At 41.8% G+C, this 25,576-nt stretch overlaps 1 protein-coding gene across 2 annotated transcripts in view; it reads right to left on the reverse strand.

Moving 5' to 3' along the window:
* The window catches only part of Ptp69D (Protein tyrosine phosphatase 69D), a 184,071-nt gene extending 160,138 nt beyond the window's left edge, over positions 1-23,933 (reverse strand). For both annotated transcript variants that reach the window (XM_022831034.2, XM_022831032.2), the window contains exon 1: positions 23,803-23,933. The gene's annotated coding sequence lies outside the window, so the exon portion shown is untranslated. The remainder of the gene's footprint in view (positions 1-23,802) is intronic.
* Between the last annotated feature and the right edge of the window lie 1,643 nt (positions 23,934-25,576).

The following is a 25,576-nucleotide window of genomic DNA, read 5'->3' on the forward strand; positions in this document are numbered from 1 at the left end:
AACTTGTCGGGATTATGGCCGCAAAATACCCACATACCTCATTCCATGACATAGGCGCTGATGTAGACAATCGTTTCATAGTACATCTCAAATAAACGCCATTTTTAAGAACGAATCGAGGCCTGCGCGTTATCGTCTTTCGGAACCAAATTCATATATAAAGGTGTGTATAAGTGCGCATGTAGTAACATAGCAGTTATGTAGGTTTACATGGTCACAGTACACAGTGAAGGCTCAAGCTGCCAAGTAACTTTTTTAATCTGTGAAGAGCCGTTCGCTTTATGCACATGTATGTACTTATATATACGTTTTATAGGTATAGGTTGGTAAATCATACCATTAGGGATGTTCCATGATTTTTGTACTAGTTGATTTGCATACTAAGCCAGCAGGCAGTAGAAAGAAATAAATTGAAAATTTGGCCAAAAATAATATTTTACGAATTTGTAGGAGTGGGTGTCCCGCTACTTGGTGGAGCAATCATTTAGCCAAGTCTTATACCGAGGGAACATTATAAACTGCAGAACGAGGTAACAAGTTCGATGAGCATAATGAAGTGGCAAGAAACTACATTACGAGTATAGTAACAAGCATCGGTCCTAGGTCATAACGACCGCATAAACGAAAACTGATAGACCGCTAAGGGCTGATTTGTGAAGCTGAGCAGGAAGTGATCACAAGAGTTGAATCGAGCTTCTGAAAGTAACAACGCATTTCAAACGCAGCCCACCGCTAAACGTACTTGACTTGTCAGTAGGCAATACATGGTAGTTGTTAAATGTAAGATGTTTGCTACCGTCTACTAGGTACTACTGAAACATTCCGATAGACAGGCAAGCTACGATCTTGGCACACAGTGTCAGACACACAATTACGTTTTTCAAATACGCGATAAAACTCGCATACTGGAGAAACAATAGTTCGCATTCAATGTACCTCTCGAATCATCGTTTGCTTACCTCCAGATCCAACTGCTGAAGTGGCTGACTTGATGACAGATTTAGTGTCTTTATTTAGTTTACTAATTCAATGCATGATGCACACTTCTTTTGCTCTGTGTTTTTCTTCCAATTTCAGAGTAGTCTGTTGCCGGCCTATTATTTTTACGGCGGAATATAGTTGATATGATATTGAGTCATGTGGGCTATAGCGTTGTGGCTAGGTGCTAGAATGCAGATTCGAGACATCTTGTTATATCTTCTATGTACTTACCTCCATTATAAGGCAAATACCGTCAATTGTTACTTTCGACTTAATCGTTGACCTATGTTTTGGGTTCCTTAAAGTATGGTAATTCCCTGCTTTTACATTAAACTTACCCTTATTGTGATACCCTACTTTTTCCGCACTGTATTGAACTCAGATATTTATTGAACCGGCTTTCGTTGTTATTTGAGTGTATTTTTTTATTTTAATGGGAATTAAAACTCGTTATCAATGAATTCGAAACTCCGGGACCTTGTTAGTTACATGGGGAGTTCGTTTAATATGGCTACCCCTTTTTTTAGCTTAAGAGACCAATTCATAGCTTAATTTCTAGATAAAGTATAGATGCTGCTGTTATCATCGGATTGTAGCATCCTAACCACATGCGTGTTATCTTCGGAATATATTGGTATTGCCGCATAGAAACAGGTTTGTCACAAAAAGCCCCACTCTCCACCCCCTTTCCCCGTCCTTCCTTCGTCCGTCCGTGCCCAGCCACTTCTCTGCCATACGCGCTGCATTGCCTGGAGCAGACCGCACAATGTGCTCTGACATACACGTACGACAACAGACGGTGCAGTAATCGTCTAAGGTCTACGGTCAGACAGTGACCCTAAGAAGGCGAACGTCGGATGATGCGACTACGCCCGGCGTCCTGGCAATCAGTCACAGTGGTGTTGAGGCGAGCCATTTGGCAAAGCACCAACGTCAACTCAAAGCTCAAGGAAGTGGCATGAGCATATAGCCATAGGTTTCCTGCACACGCAAGGATACAGAGCAGCGCTGCCGCAACACAGTAAGGGTGAAAGGGGACCTAACAACTCCCGGCCAAAAGGACGCAGAAAAAGGAAGCGGGCGTACGAACAAAATGGTGAGGAGGTGGCAGGAAACGAGGAAGACGCTGCCGGCAGGGCAGCAACTAGGTCAAAGGACCGGATCTTGACTGGACACGGACGCCGAGGCAGCGAAACGAGACATCGTATATGTAGAGCACCATCGCGTATATAGTCGGCCGCAGTCTTGCACGATCCTTCTGCTTAAGCGGCAGAAGCTCTTGGGAATGTCTACCTTGTGAATATGTCCTTACTAGCCTTCCAAACGTAACTTTCAAAAATTGATGTTCGAGTCAAAACTTAATAGACAAGTTTCTCTAGAAAAGTTCGGTTTCTAGTATAGCTTCTAGAACACGCCGTTATTTTTGTTGTAGATATCCTCGGCTATGATGGCTTTAAATTTTGCTCATGTAAATTGCCAATAAAATGTGAAACCACTTAATTCGGACTCCATCATGCACATAGCAAATGCGTGTAATGGCGTTATTGTAGCCGTTGCCAGGTACAGAGTAGCGCGCGCTGGTTCAAACTGTATCTGCTTACATAGACGAAATTTATTCGTATCTGTGTGCTGAAAACAAGGTCTTTGCCTTCTCTATTTTCAATACGATATACCGATATACCACAGGCCTTGCACAATGTGTCGAATTATAACGTTTGGTCTCTCGAGATTGCTGCTAATCTGTTCGGAAAGCGCAGAATCATATTTTAAACCGAAAATACTTGTTTTATATTCACATGTCTATAAGACTTATTCCATGTGCGCAGGTTTCGATTCGTGTAGAAAAACGTAAGGCTGTGTCAGCTCCTCCTTAGGACTGCGATTTTCGAGTAAAGAGAGTCGCGGCGCGATCCACCTTCTCCTCTTTTGTGGACGAAGAACGGAGCCTAGCCGGCCGTCACTGCTTCAACAGAACAGACCTATTAAAGGAACGCAGTAACTGTAAAAGGGGCTTCGGGGAATCTCGTCTTGTAAATGACTTTAGAGTACCAGAGTAAAATTACCATCACTGGAATTATGGCTACCTCCAGGCATTGTTTTCCTGCCACGTGGGATATTTTGTTGATAAATCATATATCGTCATAACCTTATAAAACACACCACAGCCGAATCGAGTAGAAGGCGTAGCTCCTGTGGGTGTAGAAGGCCACACAGGTCGCCTACACCAGGGGTCTGGTTGGGGTGAAGTATATAGTTAAGAATTGCAGACTTCGCTGTATAGTAGGGACACCTTACACGGTTCAAGATGTACATATTCGGCTACTTTTTCTGCTCAGCCGACATGGACGATGCTAATGCAGAATATTTGGAAAGCAGGTTGACACAAAAAATACAGGGAAAGCAAATTGTCGTCTCTGAGAATACAAAAAAGACCCTGTACTATTTCTTAAGGCTATTACCATTACGGGCTTCGAAGAATCGGTACGCTGGTAATGGCATGTACGCACATATACGATGAATATACTCGGCTGAAGGTGTTAACAGTGTTATCAAAAAAAGGTTTTTCAAGGTCATCGACATTAGTAACGCCTTTACGCTGTGAGGAGAATTTCCCACAGGCAATACGTACATATGAAATTGAGTTAGCTTTGTCCTTGTCTACCAGAAACAAAATCTTCCGTCACTTCCTTTAAGTTTTTATGTCCGTAGACATGTAATTATTCATATATATATACACATATATATATATATATATATAGCATGCTCTCTCTGTTTGAACCCAATTAAACTTCAGAAGATTGTTTGTCGTAGCGAGCACAAATTGATTTGTCAACTTGGATATTAAATGGAAGTCGGTTCCTTTTAGATCAAAACAAGAGATTTGTCATGGTGGGAGACAGGGCACCGCGTCTGCAATTTAAACTAAGATCAGCTATAGGCTAATATTTTCGCGTTGAGAGAAGGGTCAACAAGATTGGAAGCTTCCGTTTTTGCTCAAATTCTACAGTCTACTTCTTGCCAGTTTTCATACGACTTCTGAAAAATTCAAGTATGATTTGCATGAGGCAAACTGGATGGTTCTCAATCGGGTGTAGATTTGAAGGGATCAAAAATGTATCAATATAGCTAGAAAGGCATTTTTGATACACCTGGATTCTCAATACAGAACCTAACGGTCGTTTTAGAGAAGTATAAATCAACTCCCAGTTGAGTGAGCTCCAATGGTTAGTTTTCATGAAATGTTTTGAGCCTTTTTTGCACTTTTTAGAATTCTCGGTCACTCTAATCACCTGCACTATTAGGATTTTCACCCAGCTATCAATTCAACATTTCATACGGCTGCATCCTTTTGTATTTACCGTATTTAAACGATATTTTAACCTACCAATACTGCTTGATGTACGATTAATATTGAAAATCCCTTCGCCGATTCATTATAACGTATTTTCGAAATTATTGCTAAGTAGCTTGTATCCCAAATTAAAAGTGATAATTAATTTAAACAAACATATGAGTTAGGAATGACGCTTCTAACACATGCAAAAAATTGCCATGAAGTACCTGTTTTTTGTTCTGATTCTGTTCTAGAAGCTGCTGATGAGAGAAGTTTGGCATTTATGTGAAGCGCAGTAAATACACATTGTGGCGACGATCCGCAAATACGACTTGTTTGCTCTACACACTGTCCTTACGTAGGTACTTACTATCAAATATATTGGTACGCGCCGTAACGTATATCTATTCACTTCTGTTCTCACACAAGGGCAGTCTAATCTGCCCTTTTGTGTATTACGATAATATTAACATATCTACTATAGCGTTAAAACATGTTTATTAAAGTTCATTTAGGTCTCCGATTCGCATGTGGGTCTGTAATTGTTCGTTAGCTCGCACGAGATAATTTAATTGACATTCGTTAATTAATCAGCATTGAATAACTTCACATTTTTGTGATACCCGTTGTGCTTCCTTTCACGCGAAGATATTATATACAGTTCCCAAATGTACAGATTTAGATGCCGATCGTTTGGTGACTATTAGAATAGGTATTCTTCCTTTCGTATTTCTCTCTCCTTCTTTCACTTCCCTTTTGCCCCATATCGCATCTATTCCACAGCTTCTTACACAATGGATTCGCCACCAGCCATCATCCCTTAGTCCCGTTCAACCCAGAACGTGGTTGTCACTGGCACCACTGCTATAACACTGATCCACAAGTCGCAAAAGCTGAGTTTCTTCTCTTCCTCTGAGCTACTCATTTTCCTTTCTGGGGCAAGAAACCACAATGAGATGATCTTGCGACCAGCCGGGCCTTTCAGCAAGCTACCATCAGCGTTCCCTGCTATTCAGCCTCTAGCCAGTCATCCTTTCTGATTCTCATTCTTTACCGACGAGGCGGTTTCCGACTATCCAACTTTTGCCCTGATTCCTGGATGCCCTGGCTGGTGGCGATCGTCGAGAGACGCCGCGGAGACCGATCGCTGTGGCCCTGCCACCATTATTCCCTGGTCGTCGGACTGCATCGCTCAGCCCGTCGGCTTGTTTTCCTCTTTCTAACCCATATAGTAGCTTACGGCCTTCCCACAGGCGAGACCCGTTTGTGATTTTCTCGGCGGTTGTGCTAGCGGCAGTGATAGTTACTCCCGAATCTGCTTCAAATACGGAAGCGAGTTTACCGAACGACTGCTCGTGCGACTTGCAGTTTAGCCACCCACAGGATGGAATCGCAAAAGGCGGTCGTTCTGAGTGGCTCCTTTTATTTTATCTACTATATACTACATATATAATTCATATAGCACACATAGTGTTCTCCGTCTATGAATTTAGATTTATTACTTTCGTGTCGGAGTTATTTCAAAACCATTATGTAGCAATTGACTTTCGCAAGCTTTTCGGTTGGTTGTCTTTGAAGTCCTTCACAGTCTCTTGTTTAGGTTATGTTTATTCCGAGGTGTCCACTGAAAACGTTGTGCCTTTTCATCCTCTGTAAAGACCCAGCTTTGCCGTAGCATCCCCTCCCCATCAAGGAATCCGAATGCTTTCGCTTCTTTTGGCAAGATCTCTTTAGTGACAACGATATTATCTGGCGTTTGGCTTTAGCGCTAACACTTCTTTTTGCCTTTGAAATGATGACCTTCTGAGGGGCTTGGCATCTAGCTGCCCAAAAGCAACGTAACTCTACCGAAGTTCGAAATAAAGCCGATTTCGCGTAGGCCGAATGGTATACCGGGTCCTTTTGACGGCCTTCCTTTATTCCACATCAATCGTCGGACACGAATATCCTATCCTGTTTTTGACAACCCTTCTCGGTTGCTTCTTTATCACTTATTAGCTATTACCGATCATCACCTTCATTGTTATTGCGATCAGCATCGTCGTCACATCATCTTCTTCTTCTTCATCATAATCACAATTATTATCAGCAACGTCGTCATTGTTGAAGCAGTGACGTCGCCACTGCGTCCATCAGCAGAATCGCTAACATCGTTAGAACTATTCGCGTCGTCATCAAATGAATTGGGACAAACAAAAACGGGAAACGTACGGAAAAGTAGTTGATTCATTTGAATACACCCAGCCACTGCTCGTTCCAAAGTAAAGGGGGACCCTCGTAAGGGGTACAACGAAACGTCCGTCTAGAGCATTACGCGTTATCAATATAAAGGTTAAGGCAGAAGCAAGGATGCTAGACTAGAACGAGATGCGTGATGATTGCTTGCGGTGCACGCAAACGTCAGGTTGCGGCGTATTGATAGGGTTAATTGTTGCGGCTTTGAACTTGTGTGTGCTAGGTGTGTGCTATACGAAATGAAGAATATGGCAATGTGAACACCCACCAACAACAACGACGACATACGGTTAACTGGACCGATAAAATAAATAACTTTATCCCTATAAATATTGCAGTCATGTGTCTCAGCGAATGTGCCCCTGGAAATACTTCGACATCCCTGTGGTTAGAGCATACATTCAGATATCCGCTAAAGGACTCCGAACAGTGAGTTCCATTCGCAGATCAGTAGCAAAAAAAATAACTGTAATTTATTGCATGTTATTACCGTTTGCTGTGTCGAAGTCTATAGTGGTATGAGAGAATCGGAAATTTTTCCTGGCTTTCTAAATTTCATGCACGTTTTTCATCGGAAAGAGCTGTGATAAGAAATTTCCATTTTTTGATTGCGATCAAGATAAATACATTGGCCAGTGTGATCAGAAACTGTGCAAAATGCAAATAACAAAGCTTTGTAATTTTCGTTGCCTATGAGCCGTTTCAACAAAGTTAACAGTTTCATACGTTTAAGTCAAAATCGCATTACGAACGTTCTTAGGTAAATTTTGATAGTTTCAAAGTAATTCAGCTGATTAAATGCGACCTGTTAAAGATTTGTCGTCCTTTGCGACAGGGCACATTTCACCTTATCAAATAATTATCGTCGTTCATGCAAAATATATCATTTATGTAGTCTGAATGAAGTTCTTCGTGTCACAATCCGACAAAGCAGCTAAATGAACTATAAATTTAGTTGAGGCATCGAAGTTCATTCTAGCAATTTTATCACTCTAGTCTTAATTTGAAATCGAAATAAATAACATCTAGCTTTTTATTGTTTTGATCTTCTTAATAATTCGATTTATCTTGTAATTCTTGATAACATTAATTATAACAGTTTACTATACTAGTGATTTTATTGTGCCGTAGCGGCAGATATTTTTTTTACCTTTCCTTAGAGATTAAGTTGATTTTGCAATACTGTCACCTATTTTTATTATCTCGTCGAGTGCTACCAATATGTTTTTAGGCATTTCTTTTTAAAGAAGTGAGTGCGCTAATTGGAAAGAAAAAAAAGGATATCTCGAAGAACATAATTTGTTTCACGGTCTCTACATTTTACTGGTTACTCTCGTCTACAATAGAAATCTAGTTTAAAAATTCGACCAGAACCCACTGATCCGAGATCCAGAATCGTCCTGTATGACTTTTCTTACTTTCTTAGTGATCGTTCGCTCGTGCCTCGTACTTAGGATCGCCCATATCTATATGTATTAATTCGGCCCGAATGGAGTTATAGGACCGTAACAGCATAAAAGAGCCATGCTCTACATGCCTAACGTTAATTGTTTATTTTGGGTATATTAACTGATGTCTGTGTTTGCATCTATCACAGTTCCCTACGGAGTACGGCAACACGAAATAGTTTTTCCAAGCAACAGAAACAGCGATCTCCCTGATTATCCGCATGTTATAATAATTGAAGCTATTGTTTTTAACGCCTGTCATTGAAGCCGATCTGAAGCCGATGATGGCGGCGGCTAGCAAAAGTTTTAACGATAAAAATTGGTAATTGCTATACTTACCATTATCATGACTGGCATAGACTTTAGGGCTCCAGTATTTATCGAAACCTGCTCTAGTTCAGTTGTTACCATCTGGCTGTGCGTCTTCTAATTTCTCATGTATATATTTAAAAAAAAAATATGGAAATACTTTTTTATTGTTCGTCAAAGAAGTTTAGATAACAGACTTTTTATTGCAAATCGAAGAAAGGAAGTATATTTGCATTTGTGGAACATTTCGATGTTACGAAGGTCACGTTTCCCAATATATCGAAAAACTAACGCCTTCTTTTCAACTGTCTCAGACGCAGCTTCATGATTCATCTAGACAAGAGACGTCTCTAAATCAGCTTCATCATGAAAGGCAATGTACCGATGGCACGTAAACCACGTACTGCTACCGTGTTACGTTCAACAACTGATTCGAATAAAATCATTCCGGCAAAAAATAATGATGATCGATTGGTTTATATAGTCGTTTAAAACTCCATATTCATAAATTTCGAAATACGCAACGCCACATTAACATATTTGACTTGAAACAGTCACGCAGAGCAGTAATTAGTGTAAGCGTACCACGTCTTTACCGTGCCGGTATTGTATGATCGAAGATACCAGCTAGCACGTCTTAACACGAAACCTTGGAAGACGACCCACGTGCCCATTGTTACGGCTTGTCATGACGAACTAACGGCGACCTGTGCAAGCTTGCCGCAATACTGGGCTGAATTCGTAAACGGAGGATGTCCCCCTATGATTTGAGTTCCGCATCCACCATCGGCGCAAATCATCCCATCGGCCCCACCATGACGCAAAGCGTGTCTATGCCCGAACTCGAACCTAGACCACAACGTGTCTCTAAGGCTGGCAGGCACGTACGTTACCCACCCCACCATCGACGGAATCCGTCTGAAACAATATTAAGCAGCAGCAGCAGCAGCAATGTCTTTGTATAAAAGTGTGTCGCACGATGATGTGGCATCAAACGAATGCGCTCTTCCTAGACCCGCAGTCAATCCCGAACCTTAAATTCCATAGACTCAAAATTGTACCCCGCCAGATTGCTCGTAACCGGTAGCGCACACACATTTGCTAGGTCCGAAATTATTTCAGAATTCCGACGCTAAGTCTTGCTCGCGACGAATCTCTAAATTTAAATGGGAGCCCCTACGTTACACGTACATTTGAACGTTGGTATAGAAACACTTTACGCTTAGTGCAGAAAAGGGCTTGTCGGCATCGAATTTATTTCGTGCAGAGTTCGCCCGCGTGACGCCTGCACATTGCAGTGGTATATGCCAGCCAAGGGATGAACGTTTTTCAATGAATCTCGAAAAAGTTGATTATTTCGTTTAGTATATCAATATCAGTTTCGAAGTTGTTCATGTGATTTATAGTTACTTCATCGTATATTCTACTCCTGTTCAAAGTGGAATTAATCACAGGAAGAAAGATTTGTAGGGAAACAAACATCGCTCTAACCGTTGAAGTATAAACACAGTAAGATCTACACAGTTAACCAGCTACAGCAACCACATGTGGACAAATTTAGAAAAAAAAATAGCGGCTCTCCATCAATAACCGAATTGGGCGAATCTGATCAATTTATGCTGGGCAAGTGTTTTCATTCGAATGTGTTATCTTTTCTTTACATTTAAGCCACTTGGTCGATGTCGAAACGTTTTTACATCCAAACTACAAAGCAGAAAGGTGTATTTTAAACTTAGTGGATATAAAAGCTATGTGTAATCTCAAAATGTCCATTCCTATCCACTAAATTTCTCTACAATTCCTTAGTTCCCTGTTTCGCCTTTTATGGTTTTCTTGTGCCCGGTCAGGCACCAGCTGGACTAGGTCTCGCGACGTAAAGAAGCTGAAAAAGGCCAGTGTGAGTTAAGATAGCGATGGGCTTGCGAGGTGGCAAGACCTCTCTAATCTGATGAGCTTTTATTTCGCAACACGCGGCCCACGTCGGTTTCGTGTAAGTGAATGAAAATGGAACTTTGTAAGATAGAAATATATTTCTGTATAGGATACCTTTGTCTGTTCTGTCGCATCATTGTTGCTTGCTTTTGAACATTAACTGAACTGCAACTTCACCGTGAGCTAAGTGCTTTTGCTTTTATATATGCATAGATAGATATATATGATGAGCAACAAATGCTTTGTGTGTATCTGAAGTATAATTAGGGTTCTACTTAGCACGCGACCTACTACTGCGGCCTATTCAAATATATATATATATATATATATATATATATAATATTGGCGGTCCAATTGGAAAGAACTACACGTTTCAGTTGTTTCGATCAGGCGACAAAGCATGTGCAGACACATGAGAAGGATACAGCGGATTATAACGTAGGTGTTTAGCATCAGAAAACCTTTTTTGTAAGTTAGCTTAACAAAATGAGTCTTCGTTCGGTTCCGTGGCCGATGTAGCCAATGCGAATGTCTATTTTGCTGCTTAACACAAGGTTTTTGTAAGAAAAATGTTGCCGATAGCCGCCGACCCTAGGCTATCCTGGTATCTGACAAAGGAGAATGCCCATATCTAGTTTGCATAGGACCAGAATGCCTGGGTCCGCTTGTTTGGAGAAAAATTGCAAGTTTTTTTCGCATAGCGCGTGGTGCTCGTTCGGCTGAATTTGCCACCGCCGTCATTCGCCTGGGGACTTAGATCGTTTTATTAAACGGCCTGACACTGACATTCCCGTCATTCATGTCTAAACATAATGGAGTTAGCCATATTGCACAAATGGCAGGTTACCTTTACGTTCTTCGAGGTTCAAAAATGCCTGCGCGGAGTTAAGCGTCTTGACGTGCCCCGCTGACTTCGTTTACTTCGGGTTGTTTTGCAGAGCTCAGTAACACTACGAGGCCGTTGGCTGCATCGGCAGTTTCTCGCAGGTGATGTTTTTGACGGCAGTATAAGTAGCGCAGTAGCAACGGTACTGGTGTAAATTGCAAATAATAAATAGCCCATAGCCAATGCAAAAGTCTTCATGTAGAGACGAACGGGGAACAGAAGAATACAACTACTGCTGTACGAAGCAAGCCGCCGCGACTGCTGCCGCTGCTGTTTCCATCTTTACCAGCGTTCGACTGCTGGTTGTGGAAGTGGTCGAACGTGAAAAATGTGCTTTAGTCGAAGAGTCTTATTTAGCCCTTGCTGCCAGGGCAATAAATACTACGGAACTCCCGCATGTGCCTTTCGCTACTGGGCGTCGTGCAACGTCATAAAGTCAGTCCGTTAACTAGAGAGCCGCATCTGCAGTAGCTGTATGCACTTACTCCCTTCCTCTTCCTGCTCTATTGCCCACCATACGAATGTATATGTGTGTAGACAATCCCGACGAGCGTCCCGACGACGGTTTTTTCACACAGGGATTGTTCTGGGTCGTCCAGCACCCAATGGTCTCCAGCTGTCCCAGGGCATCTCTCTGCTATTGCTTTGTCTGCATGACACACGTATACAGAGCTATGATGTTTTTGCAATAGAAAGCGGATCATATTAACAGGGTCGATTACGGCAGATCATAAGCACGACGACCAAAAACGATTAGAAAGAGCTCAGCGACTTGATAGGAAACAAAATTTACTTGTCAAGACGCCTCATGCGCAGAAGGTGCGATAGTTGCGTCTTGCATATGTTTTATTAGTAAACATAATGTGATTGATGTCCACACACGTATGAATGCAACAGATGTATTGCATGTGCCATGAATATCACAAACATTGACAGCCGATTAGGTGGATTAAGAGGTTAAGCTTCTGGTCCTAAAGCTTTAAGAGCACCACAATAAAGCTGTACATATATTTGGTACTAAATAATCGAGGAAGTATGTTATTAAAGTAAACTATAATTAAGCTTGCTTGCTGGTCTTCAGAACATACAATTTATTTCGCCCGACACCTGTAAGAATGAAGAATATTAGGTTACATAAGTCATCTTAAGGATATCTTAAAGACTCTTGTCCGTTCGTCACGTGAGTAATCTTCATATATCTGAAACTTTTTATGCTTGCAGGCAGTTATATACGGGATATACATCGTTATAATTTCTTACAAACCTAACAGGTAACCATGAGGGTTCTTAAACTAAACAATCGTGAACTAAACCATAGCGTACAGATGAGCAGTTTTCTTCTATTAAAAAATTGACTGTACTGCCGGTTACGAACATTTGGAGATAATGCTATATGCTATTACTATGTGCTATCATTGTTGCCATACAAATGCCTCGATGCGTTCTTAGTGAATAGGTTGAGCCGAACGAAGCCTTGAGAGCTGCTTTTTTTAAAACGCCAGTTAGGATCGGACGCCTATGATGGGCATTTTGGTGTCTCTGTTGAACCACGCGTCGGTTGTCTCCCTATCCAACTCTAAAATTATGAACCACTCTTCCACTATTCTGACACATAGATGGAAAGTCGGTCGGTAACCAGAAAAGATATATAGTCGTTCTTGTTTCTGTTCTGATGCCGCGGTGCGGAATTTAAATGTATTAACGAAATGTAATTGGGACTCAAAACGGTGACACTGCTTCGGGCGTCCATGTACCTATCTACGTTCGTGTCATATGTTTCGTACATAGGAGGGAACACATCAGTATCGAACGAGCCATCATCCATGCCGGATCCCGGGGCTTTCGTCCGCTGAGCCCGAACAAATTCTCAAGCGCTTCACTAAACTAAGCAAGCAGGTTACTAGCCAGGCCGATAGACTAACATCATAATATATGCTAAGAAAGCAGCTATTCGTATAGCTGCTTCTGCATGATCACAAGCAGGGGCGACAATACAACCTCTAATGTTTATCCTTCAAAATTACCATCCGGGATGACGTCATTGAAACGTCAGCTCCATCTTTAACTGAACCTCCGTCAGATGATGACCAACATTCAGTGCAAAAAAATCGAGGCAAACGCCTTTTATAACGAACCGAAATTGATTTTAAGTAACAAATTAACAGTAACAAGATGTTTTTACACAAGCGTGGACGATGTTTACTGCAAATATATAAAATGACCCTAAGTTTATACTGGATTTCAGTGGATCTAGATCCGATCCATTTTGCGTAACTTCAATTGACAGTTTTTCATAGTTTAGCATCAGAATGACCAATAACTTTAAGAACAGTAGTTCATCGAATATTTTGAGTTTTGTTTGATAAACACTATCCTTCATTGCACTGCAACGTCAGGATGTGTCGTGGGGTGCTCGTCAGTTGTTGAGTAAAATTTCGTGTTGAAGTCGTTCGATCAACATGCACACTGCTCTGTACTAGAGCCATGATGTGTGCTATTTGTCTCTCCGGCTCGTGGTCTCTTTGCTACCTGGGAGTGCGCCAGTCTGCTCAAACTTCCTAATCAACGGTCTTAATGCTATACCTCAGACAACGAGGTTGTCGCCCGTATCATATACGAAATTTGCGAGCTATAACCGTAATCGACTCCGTAAGAAGCTTTTGCGAAAACCAAACGCCGATGCAAACTATACCTTTCCAGACACGACTGCGTTTATCATTTGTAAGGCTGCCAACACTCGCTTGTTTTCTTTTAGAGATTACTGAAACGCTACACAGGCTTTTAGGCCATCCTTTAGGAAAACAAGAATACATGTTTTAGCATGAGAAAACTATGTAAACAGTGAAAAATGCTCTACATATAAAACGCCTCTACAGCAGTATATAGTACTGAGTAATGGTTGCCTGATTTTGCAGGCGCAGCTCAATCGACGAGTCAAGAATGAAGCCCTATTGAAGTACGAATCAAGTGGTATCTCCCATAATCACCGTACGGATAAAGCAAGACGAACTAGACAAAGCGGAAGTCCGAGAGAAGGACACTGGGCCAGCTATCGAAGTCTACACGAGGTTGCTATTAACAAAAATCGTGCAAGTAAGTACCCCAAGTGTAGGCCAGACCTATGCTGGCTTATAGGTATGACATTGTATGCGTGTGAGGGAAAGAGAGATCTGAAGGAAAGAAGATAGGCTGCTACGCGGATTTCGGTGCTTCGCTATTCTGTCTCGGCTCCAGGTCGTTCAGGCGTTTCTGTTCGCACAGCCCCCCGGCTAGTTTCTCCGTGTCTGTCTGGGTAGAGGGCGCTGAGTGCGTTGACGACATTATAACCGTCATCATCGTCGTCCTCGTAAAGACCACCCAACCCACTTTGTGTGTGCAACCGTAGATCCCTATGCCTGCTGGTACAGTCGAGCGAGTGAAACGGGGGCGAGACACGAGCTAAGAAAAGGGGACGCACGAAGCGCCTTAGTGGATAGCAGGTGCTTAAAAACTAGAACAGACGTCTGTGCCGCACAATTAACCTTCTCACAATTTATATATACGGAAAAAGCACGTAAGCAGCGCTTTGCTCCTATATAGCAGAGAGCCGCCCGGCGCAAAGAAATGGTGGTCTGTCATGATGACCGTCGGTCGATACAGCATGGACGGAGCGGGGCTGGCGCGAAGGTCGATCATTACCCGCAACGGACGAAACGTAGTGAGGTCTCGATGTCGATAGAAGATCAATGACGAGTTTTAGAGCATCATGCGTTTCCAACGGGCGTAAGGTGAAATTATCTATTTGCTGAAGCTGTACGATAAGCAACATGCCAGAGGGCAGGGTTATTGTAGTAAGGTTCTGCCAGTCAAAGAACTTCACTACAATTTTGCCCTCTATTAATTTCGTGAATGCGTTTCATCGCCCCGCTCGAACCCAAAATCTTTGGAATGTTGATAGAAAGTTTCAATTAGCTTACGCAAGAAAAGACCCGTAAGAGAGAAGTTGGGTCGAGTTTCGTAAGGTATCGTACGGAGATCGAAATTAGCGTTTCTGATTGGAATCTCGAGTGTCAAGCAAGAGCATGGCTTCATCCAGTGTTTCTACGATCGCCCGATGCGTTTTTAGTTGTCCCACATATGGGCATTCTTCTTTCGAAAATAGAGCTGTTGTAAATGTTGTGGGTCTAGGTAATGTTACAGATTCAGTAAGTTGAAACGCTGCAGGTTTTAGATCCCTTAGCTTTTATTCGAGAACTATAATCTATCCAACATTACAAACGTTAAAAATAAAGCTAGTGTCGTTTATGACCTATCCTGCGGGCTGTCAGCTGTCCTGTCGGAGTATATCGTACACGAAATGAGATTGTAAGTTATTTGTACTAAGCCGAACACAGGGAGAAAAAGGTGTGCTAGTTAACTTGTCTGCTTCTAGATGCTTCATTCGGTTAAGGAGCGACCCAGTGGCCTTGAATAGAAACATCTTCAGCGTCAGTAACTTCAAAAAACTACCTCACAGTCAAAAAAAAAACTACATTATCGGTGATTAAATAAGTGTGAGAGTGGTTTCCGCCGGTGATAATTTTTAATAAGTCGTTCGATCGTAAGCTCTATTTAATGATATTGATCGGCCAAGGTAGGAACCTTCACATTCAATGCGACGTTTTTGTTCGACTAAGACACAATCCGCTTACAAACTAACAATTTAGCACTGTACTATTGTGGGAAAGTAGTCTTCTATTCATATTTTAACGCAATTTTATGACTAATGAAACTCTCAAACAAATAAAAGGCGCTATCTACTTGAAACAACGCTATCGACCAACCTGATGGTGTCAAGAGGAGCATAAACCTAATTTTATAGAAATCGTGTGCCTAATTATATTAATTAAATAATCGTGATCCATGATATCAGTGATAATCTCAGGTGCTATAAACATAGCGTAGATGGCAAATCACGATCGAGGCACTTCATTACAATGAGTTTTTTGCTCTATGTAAATTTTACGTACTGATGACCTCCTTAATTTCTGATGTGCATATGGATGCACCTAATCACCCCTGGGGCTACGACACCGCTTAGAGAAAATAATGATGGTAACGTAGAGTAGAAAAACAAACTTCAGCAGTATAAGTAATTTTTTTTTATATAGGAACACGATTTTAAACTAAATTATTACCTCAAGTTGTACTCGTTATAGGTTCTTGTCCGACAGCAAGCGTCCTAAAACGTAGAAGCATTTTTCATCTTCTGTCAAAGAGCATATTTTCTTTAGTAATAGATAGTTACTTTCAAACCGGGAATTGAAACTATTGAATGTTTTAGTCCTTGGTTGTCTCTCTTCATCAGTCTGTGTAAGCATCAAAACGATCACTTCAATAGCTTTAGCACTTGTAGCAGTACGCTATGCTGCCAAAAATGAACACTGTCCCCAGATCGACATTAGAGGAAGCCCGAGTGAGCGAAGGCAATGAGTGTTTTTTTTTCTTTTTTTTTTTTTTTTTTTTTATAAAAGCCAGAAGATTTATTCCTAATTCCACTTTTAGCTTTTTTTTTCCCGATTGAAAGTGGTTGCTGTGAATAGATCCGTGCAGCACTATCAGCGGTAACCGTGTGTGATGGTTAGCCGTATGGCGGTAGCATACCAGGATATGACAATTCACGGCATCGCTCCCACTGAACCCTCCTTTCTGTCTGTTTTCTTCTCTTTGCTTCACAGCTATCAATACGTTTGCGCCCATCATCCATGTATCCGATTCAATCATTCGGTCACCGTCCAAATATCCTCAGAGTTTCTGCTATTATCCGCGCATAAAATAATCGCGTGATCAATCAAACAATTCGAACAGGAGACATTGACCTTGGGTCCAATAGACTAAACCCTTGCAGTAGCGTCAATAAGTGAATGGCCAATAGTGTGCGCAACTTTCTTGAATACGCCTCTCGCCCTTCCCCCACTATTTCACACATGGTGATATAAAACACATTAAGAGCCCAGAAACTGACCAGGCAAAGATTTCTAGATCTGGGCAATGAGTTGGGTCGGTTGCTCGAGCATGCCGCTCTTCTGTGCGTCCGCGCCTATTGTGGCCGACCTGCTCAAGAGATGCAGGAGCGTGCGAATTATTGACGCAGTAGAAGCGGACAATGTGCCCCGAACGAAGAGAATCCCCATTCAAGATGATCTTCTTTGTAGATGGCACGAAGGGAAGATTGGCCAAACTTGCGCCTATGAAGCCGAAGTAAACAGACTCTGTCTTCTACTATGAGCAGCATATCAACAACAACGTCGTGTTGCATTGGACTATCGGAACAGACACTACACAGGAGGACTGTGAGACCATCAAGGCTTATTTATTTTGTAGAAACTGGTCAATGTAAGGTAACTTCAAGAGTTCTTTTATGAATTCTCTAAATATGGAAATACAATTTTTACCTTTACCAATGTTGACAATGTAATACTTGATTGTTCAATTACAAGTTTCTTATGTTGCGCTACCTTTTTATGGGACCTAAGCTTTAATGACAGGACCTCGCGCTAGTATCGATATGTCTTTTCATGAGCCTTTCTTCATGACAGTAACGCGATAATGCGACTCCATTAAAAAACATTGCATGTCTAAGATACACATATAGGTAAATAACTGTGATGACCCACCAGAGGATTGGCCTTACTACTCACCGGCTATATCGACGCGAACCAGCTCGTCTTCTCTGATCGACTTAAAGACCTGAAAATAGCTGCGTGTCATAAAAACGCGGTAATATCGTATTACTGAGTTTCGTTGCATGTAGCACAGTGTTCGTTCACACCTAAAGTAGGCACGCCTGTGGAACCTATCTGTTCACAGGTCTACCCATCAAAATCGATCATTCTACCACAATCGGCACCGGTTCGATCAACGAATCAATAGCAGACGTGGCTCTTCGTCTCTATGAGAATAGCTGGGCTATGAGTCCACTTTGTAGACCTTTCTCCAGCAGCGACAATAGTAACAATATTTTTGTACGTTGAGTTTAACTATATCAGAATGGCGATTTGGGCAAATATGATGGAGCTAAATGAGTGGGTGCCACAGCCTTTCCCATCATTGGCACGCAGTGTTATAGTTAAAAAGTAGGCTTTCTGTCATTTTGTTTAAGGGCTATGACTGCGGCGCCTATCTTTTGTTGTGCCTGGCTGTGCGCACCGGCTACGATGATCCCTCGCACCCATAGCTTTGGGTTAGTATGCTGGCAACTAGGTCGCCTGCCCCCTCTTGCTGTTAGAGGTGCCAGTGGCAGTTACACCATTGACCGACCAACGAGGAAAAGAAGAAGCTGAACAGGAGAAATCAAACGTCTCGAAGTAGCTTGATAGCAAAATGGCAAGCGATTGATAACTGACGGGAAGATAGCCACCTAGCAGCCGGCCAGTAAGTCACACTAGCAAGCACAGACTTACTCATTGACCTATTTCCAACCTTCGTTGGGCGTCATCAGTAAAATGGCTGTAGCCAGGCAACAACAACGCTTGTGGCTCCCCCTCTAAATCGCCATGAGGACCAATGATCGATGTGGCTGAAAAAGACGACGGTGGGACGACGACTAGACTCGATTAGGGAATCGAAGAGCTTTTCCTTCAGCATCAATTCGTTTGGGCGGCGTCAAAGGAATTACGAGGAAGCGAGACGAGATTCCACATAGCAGTGGCTGAGGCAGTACCATCAGTAGATCGAGCAGCATACGTCCATTATTCATTACGTCTCTGTCTTCTACTAAGGACATTTTCCTTTTTGCGCTCTAAACATGACTAAACAAGTTTCGCTACGTCTACTACTCGCGGGGAGCTAACAGGACAAGCGGACCGAAAACGAGGCTGAGATGAAGCGCGAGATATATGTCCATATGTATGTATGTTAATTGAAGGCAAAATTGCGTTTACGCAGACGGTGAGTCGAATGTGAATGAGAAATTCCCTTGCAGCAATGACGACGTCGCGTACCATCACCTTCTACTATGCCAACCGCAGCTTTCACCATCTGCACTAACCTATGCCGCTGCGGTAGATGCTTTTGCCCTCTGTCCCCGAGATTTTATGAGTTCACAAAGTAAACTCCGCGACGACAAAGCATTGGGAATCGATGTCTTTGCGTTGGTCCCTTTTCCCACTCGCTGCTAACAACTCGACCGCTCAGGCATAATGCGACATCTTCGCCTGCTTCTTGATGTTCTTTTACCACGTACTTCGTTCTTCATTTCCACTATATGGACGTGTCCGTCGTCATCAGAGACATCTTCTTTCCAATCACTGTTAGTGCCCCTTTTAACCGTTGATTGATCCCTTACCTCACTGTCCACCAACTGCTGAACGGTGCGCCATAAATATAATGAGTGACATTCCGACAGTGAAAATGGAGTAGATAAGGAAAGAAAAGGGAAGTAAAAATAGGGAAAATCTTGTTTCTTCTATAGTATTCCATTCCTTTATCCGTTTTCCGTAAAACTGACTTTGTCAGCCCAACTGTCACTGCTGCTGCTGCTACCATTGCATTCAAGTATTATGCTGGTGCCATATTTGAATTCAATGGTTACTTGCCAGTGAGTTCATAGACGATATGAATGTAGTAGTAAATACACATGGTATAGTATGTACAGTTTATATTCACCTCATGGTTCTTAGCGGTATGTAAGATGAATCTGATTATTCCTACGGTAAGTGAAAAATACGGGGGACAGCCTTTGCAGCTGAAAATCCATTTTCATGACAATATGGTACCCATGTTATTATATGACTCAATGACAGGGTACACGGAGCTGCATATTTCTTTACCAACACCAGGATTCCGCTAGGGGACCGTACGGAACTCAAGTAGGCGAACACGAATCTAGAGCGCTGAAATTCATTCATCAACTTGGCATCGGCTCTCTTAGAAGACGAAGTACAGGTAGGCACAGCGCTTAATTCATAAGCTCATTTTCGATCTACATGTTAAAAGGTCAAGCCATTTCTACAGTGGATCCGGTAACAGTCCTTTTATCCGCTCCTCTATAGGAGATTGTGTACTTTGAACTGACCAAAATCTATGGTACCGCACTTTATAACAAAGGTATAACAAAACTAATTGCGTTTCTACAACTAATGTCCACGCATATAATTACTGGACGCTTTAATATATGTTCTTAGTTAGGCGGAATAACGATTTGCTAGAGCCGTGTCCCATTTAGTAAAGTAGTAAATATACTTTGTAGATTGGTGTTAATTAAATCCCGATGCTTAACCGTTCAATAATGAGCGGCACATCGTTGGCGTTTTCACTCGTACCCCGCCTTTTACAACGCAATCTGTCCTTTGTAACCTCCAATCCTCTTTTCAAGAATGGAGTCAGAGAGCTATAAGGAGAAGGTGGCTGCTGCAAATTCATACGTGTGTTTTTAGTTCTAGCAGCGAATCTGTGCCGTTCTATTTTAAACACACACACAGAGTCGACATTAATCACAATGATTAATTAATTAACAAAGGCTTTCCCTTGACCCTCTTCTAAAAAACCTAAAATCTGGTGTATATATATATATATAAATGTACAGGCATGCTTTTCTGGTAAACTTCCTGGTAAAAACTACACATGGCAAGGCCTGTCAAGGCCTAAATTTGCAGCCTCTTCCAGCCAGTCTTGCATTTATAGTTTTTATCATTCATCGTTCTATTGAGTACATCTTTCGATATGCATGTGCTCAAACGTGCAGGCTTTAGCACATCATTGAGCGACTGAATGAATACAGGTCTTAAAGGTAATGTTTTATTTTTTAATTTATATATGTGTATATTTTTTCCATATACTTTTCTACATATAACATCTGTATCTACTCAAACTTAATTTCATATTGTATTATTAAGCACACTCTTGGATGAAATGCACCTAATATTCACAAAGAACAAACATCTGTTGTTTATTCGACCCTAAATAACGTATTGTATAGACGTAAAATATCAACAGTGATAGCCCATTTCGAATCTTATTGAGTTTTTGCATCACTCGCAGAGTTGAACACAGATAATGGTAAAATTTTTTTATAGGACAATCCTATTTTCGACTATTCGAACCAGCTGCTATAGTCATTCTAGCAGATCCGCTATGGACACTAGGTAACTGTGTTCTCGTTGATCTCACTGCTGCTGTTTCCGTGACCTTCACGCGGAGTGAAGTATTTCTTATACAGCATAATGTTTCATCCTTCGGCAAGCAAAGATGAACATATACTAGTATGTATGACTATAGCGGGTTCGCATATTCCATCGCACTTTCCCAGGCCATTCATCTGGCCGTCCTTGTACGACTGGAGTAGTCTTCTTTGTTACATTGGGAACATATCATTTAAAACTCATTACGTCATCGTGTGACGATTTAGGACACACACTGGATAGGAGCTTTTAGGCTACATTAGACCTGATAGAATGCCTAACGGCGATACTGGACGTAACATAGACGATATATGTATATATTTTCTTCTTCGTTACAAGACAGTAAGAATTCTGGCTGCTTCGATGGCGTTATGGCAGTGTTCGATGCCCACTGGCAGCTTAAGTTGTTGTTGTCACTCGTGTTATTCTTTTCGCCCTGCTGTTATTATTATTATTACTATTACGGTTTCTGTAAACGTTCCTTTTCTGCCAGACGCAATGTATATGGGCAACAGCAACGGTCCGGACCTTAGCAGCGTCAGCACTTTTTGGCATCGCGTATAACGTCGTTTTTAGTTACTACAGGACGGCATCCTCCTATAGTTGCGTCTCTTGCAACTGTTCGTCTCATCGCTTATTCGTTGTGCATTTGATCTGCTATTTCGTTCGTCGGTAAACTTCCCTCGGCCCAGCTACGTCCATGGTTTCGGGCCGCAGTCGCCATGGTGGCCCCTGACGCGGCAAGAGGAGAAGTATGCTATCTTCCTGTGTTCTTGCCTTTATTGATGCCAAACACAGAGCCGCGATGCTGGTACTGTGCTGCCATCTGGCTTCGGATGCATGAAGGGGTCGATGGATCGTGTTAGAAGAAAGTAAAACAAATAGTATAGGGAAAAAAGAATAAAAAGAAAAGATAACGGTGAGATCAGCCCTGCCTGACCATGATGCACCGCTCGCACTTCCTTCCTGTTCATTTGTTGTTTCCATAACCCTCGATTCCAGTGGGAACCAAAGGCGGCCAGAGGGGAATGCATAGGCATACGGTCGCTTATACATATGGCGGGTTCACATTCAAGTAGCGGCTAGCTGAACTATGAACAGTGAAAATCTGCCAAACGGACGCCGACCGCCTTCAGGACGTTTTATTCTGCGATTTTCTCGTAGGTTTTTCCCCCTGCTGGATCAGCTTCTTATCCTTTTTCCGCCATTGTCCGTGCCGCCTGCATTAGCGTCGACCGTCTCCCTGAACAAACAGTACAAAAACGAGGATAAAAGAAAGACAACGAGAACCATCCGGAAACATTTCTAACGTCTAGGAACGGTCATATCTGTGTTTAAGCCATTCGGTCTATTCGTTCCTTGTCAAACTGGTCGTCATCATTTCGCCTTTCGATGTTCTCTTGCCCTTCCTTTCTGCGTTCTCCATCCGCGTTTCGTCTTAGTCGCTTTCTTTGTCACTTCAAGTATATTTTGGTATACGCAACTGCTCGACAGTAATGGCTAACGCTAATTAATGTCGCCCACACTAGAACAATTTTAATATCGATGAGATGTCCTAGTTTTTTTTTCTCAGCGATGCAGATTCGTTATCCGAAATTCTCTTATCCTAGCAAGGTCATGGCCAATAAAGGAGAAAATGCATTTATGACTGCTATGAATGGCTGAGTCCTTAATACATATTCACTGCATCGACGTATAGCAAGTGTACGTTAGAGGCTGTATGGTTTATGGCTGCATTTACGATGTATGTAGAATTACATGCACTGCAAAGGCTAATATTTCAATAGTTGAAGATATTGGATTGTTTATCGGTAAGTATATCTCGTATTGGTATTGATCAAAGGCAATATACATTACTCTAAGGGAGCATTGTCTCAAAACGATTTTGCAAAGCTAAGAAAGTTCCCTTGATCAGTATAGTGACATTCGTGGCCGTGTGGTGCTCGTTCATTCAAATGCTACATGAACGAGCTGCCCTTCGGTCCGCTCAGGAAGCTGCATCTATTGAGAGTGTGAAGTCTGCTACGACTATGTTCAGGCGTAAAAGAATTATTATAGTTTGATGTAGCAGGGATAAACAGCACAGACGAACCAATCTGAAAGCGAACTATGCCTTTGTAACTGACAGCGACAATCTGGGATTACGACTTTGTACGCCTCATATAACGGCAAAAATGGACGGTGGTTTTCTCTGTCAGCAACGCTCCTGTTTTCCCTCTATTTCTTATGTTGATTCCATTTGCCACGTATGTAGCGCGAAACAGAAATATAACAATCGTGACGTTGGATTTTACGTGAGGTAAAGTCAGATTAGCATGTGAGTTCACCGATAAGGCCAGGCTTTTAATACTAGGTTGAATGCTGATTCATTTGCAGTTGATCTCTGCTGGTGGAAGTTACTCAGGGCTATTAGAATTTCATTTCAGAGAAGCTTTTGGTTAAATACAAGACCTTTTTTCGGGCTTTTGTATCTCTACATCGAAAGGCAGGGGATGTTCTTTCTCCTTTAACGTCGGAAACAGTAAGTTGCGAGCATACCTTGAATTACCACATACTCTATTTCTCCCTCCAGCAATCGTACGAATCCGAAGCTGACGAAAGAATGGCGCGTGCCGTTGAGATCCTCGTACCAATAGTTATATGAGGAAGTTTGTATGACTTAATTTTTGGCAATTCTATAACCTTATGGCAATTTAGGGCCAGAGGGTGCACTTCGCAAAAAACACACCTGAAAAGGAGACAAAAATCCTGACTGAAATGACAAAAATGAATATGTTAAACCTAGAAAACTCTCAAAGCTATATAATCGACAGTGCTTAACTTTCGCTAGTACCTTATAGACGTGCAACTTGAATGCAAAGTATTTTGAAAGTAACAAACCTACGTTAGAACTTATTTACTCCTGGTACTCACAAGTAACGTTAAAAGATAGTGGCCTCAACGGCCGCACTTTTTAAGAAAAAATATGTGAGATTATCATAATTGCCAATCTTATAAACGCTAAGCACGTATAGCAAGTTTTTTTCTGGTTACAAAATCTCCGCCAACATTTAGTCCTACATCTTCTATAAGTTTGAAAGGGCTGGAGATACAGTCAAGTACATGACCCGGGAAGAGTATAAGGATTTTGATCAAAGCATGTAATACGAACGAAGTTTTTTTTCATTCGTAGAGCAGAGTTTCAAGGAAAAACTGTGCTACGTCACAAGCTCATTCCGGAAGCGTCAGGCCTCCCGGACAGAAAAATCGGAGTGTCATCCGCGACTTTCGTGTTTGCTACCCTCACGTTGAACTAGCTTGGCTGATAAGCCCTCAATACCGTATATTTCGATACGGACTAACAAAAAGCTTTGATGCAAGTCCGTTTTTGTGTGTCTTTATAGTAAAGACATTCATGCTATTCCTTAAATTTTATAAACCTGTTATACTTCGCGCACCCCGGATTTAAGATGATCTTGATAACAATTATCAGAAACATTTATAACGCTTATTAAAAGGTAACTTTATTAAACACTTCGAGAAAGCAACCACCTAAAGCTAGCTACTGAATGCTAAAATACAGATGCCGAGTCCAGGTTCCTTATTATTAATCTAGACAAATTAAGACGCGAAGAGGATAAACCAATTAATTCTCATTTCAACCGCAAACTAGCGTTTACTTTAATGAAGTCTGTGGACCTATAAACTAAGGCAATGAATCAGTACTCTATTTCTAAATGATGACTGATAGCGTTATAATAGATTTTGTTTTGCAGGAATAATTTATGCGATAGAAAAGTAAACTTAAATCTTCATTCTCTTCAACCTATTTTCTTTTTTTCATCAATTGCGCAGTCAAGGCATAGGGTCTAGCTAGCGGGAATTATTCTGTAAATAGTCTTCCAAACGACTGAGCTACGTTAGTGAACCACATTTTATCCTTCAGATGTTGTAATGAATACCTGGTGGCAATCATTTCTAAATTGCGTTATAAACTGAATATGCGCATCTGACTGCATAAGAATACTAAAAGCGAATGTCACTTAGCGGGATGGGCTAATTAAGGGCATTGTAGCAATGCTTTCTTGACCCTCAGTTCCTTTCAGTTTCTAGGTCTCCCTCTGTGTCAACTGATGCTCCGCTCCACCGGGCTAAGGCAATGAGTATATTTAATTTGACAGTTGCCCTCATCCTGCTATTCTTCTGTTCATCGCGATAATGATTCTGATGTTGATGAGTGTTGCGTGCTGTCGCTTGTGTTCAGAACTCCACTGGCCATCTTTGGGTGCTCGGTCAGGGTCGGCGGCCCGACCAGCTGGACACACGGGCTTGT

Source organism: Varroa jacobsoni, unplaced genomic scaffold, assembly GCF_002532875.2.
Source record: "Varroa jacobsoni isolate VJ856 unplaced genomic scaffold, vjacob_1.0 scaffold_306, whole genome shotgun sequence".
Classification (NCBI taxonomy): domain Eukaryota; kingdom Metazoa; phylum Arthropoda; class Arachnida; order Mesostigmata; family Varroidae; genus Varroa; species Varroa jacobsoni.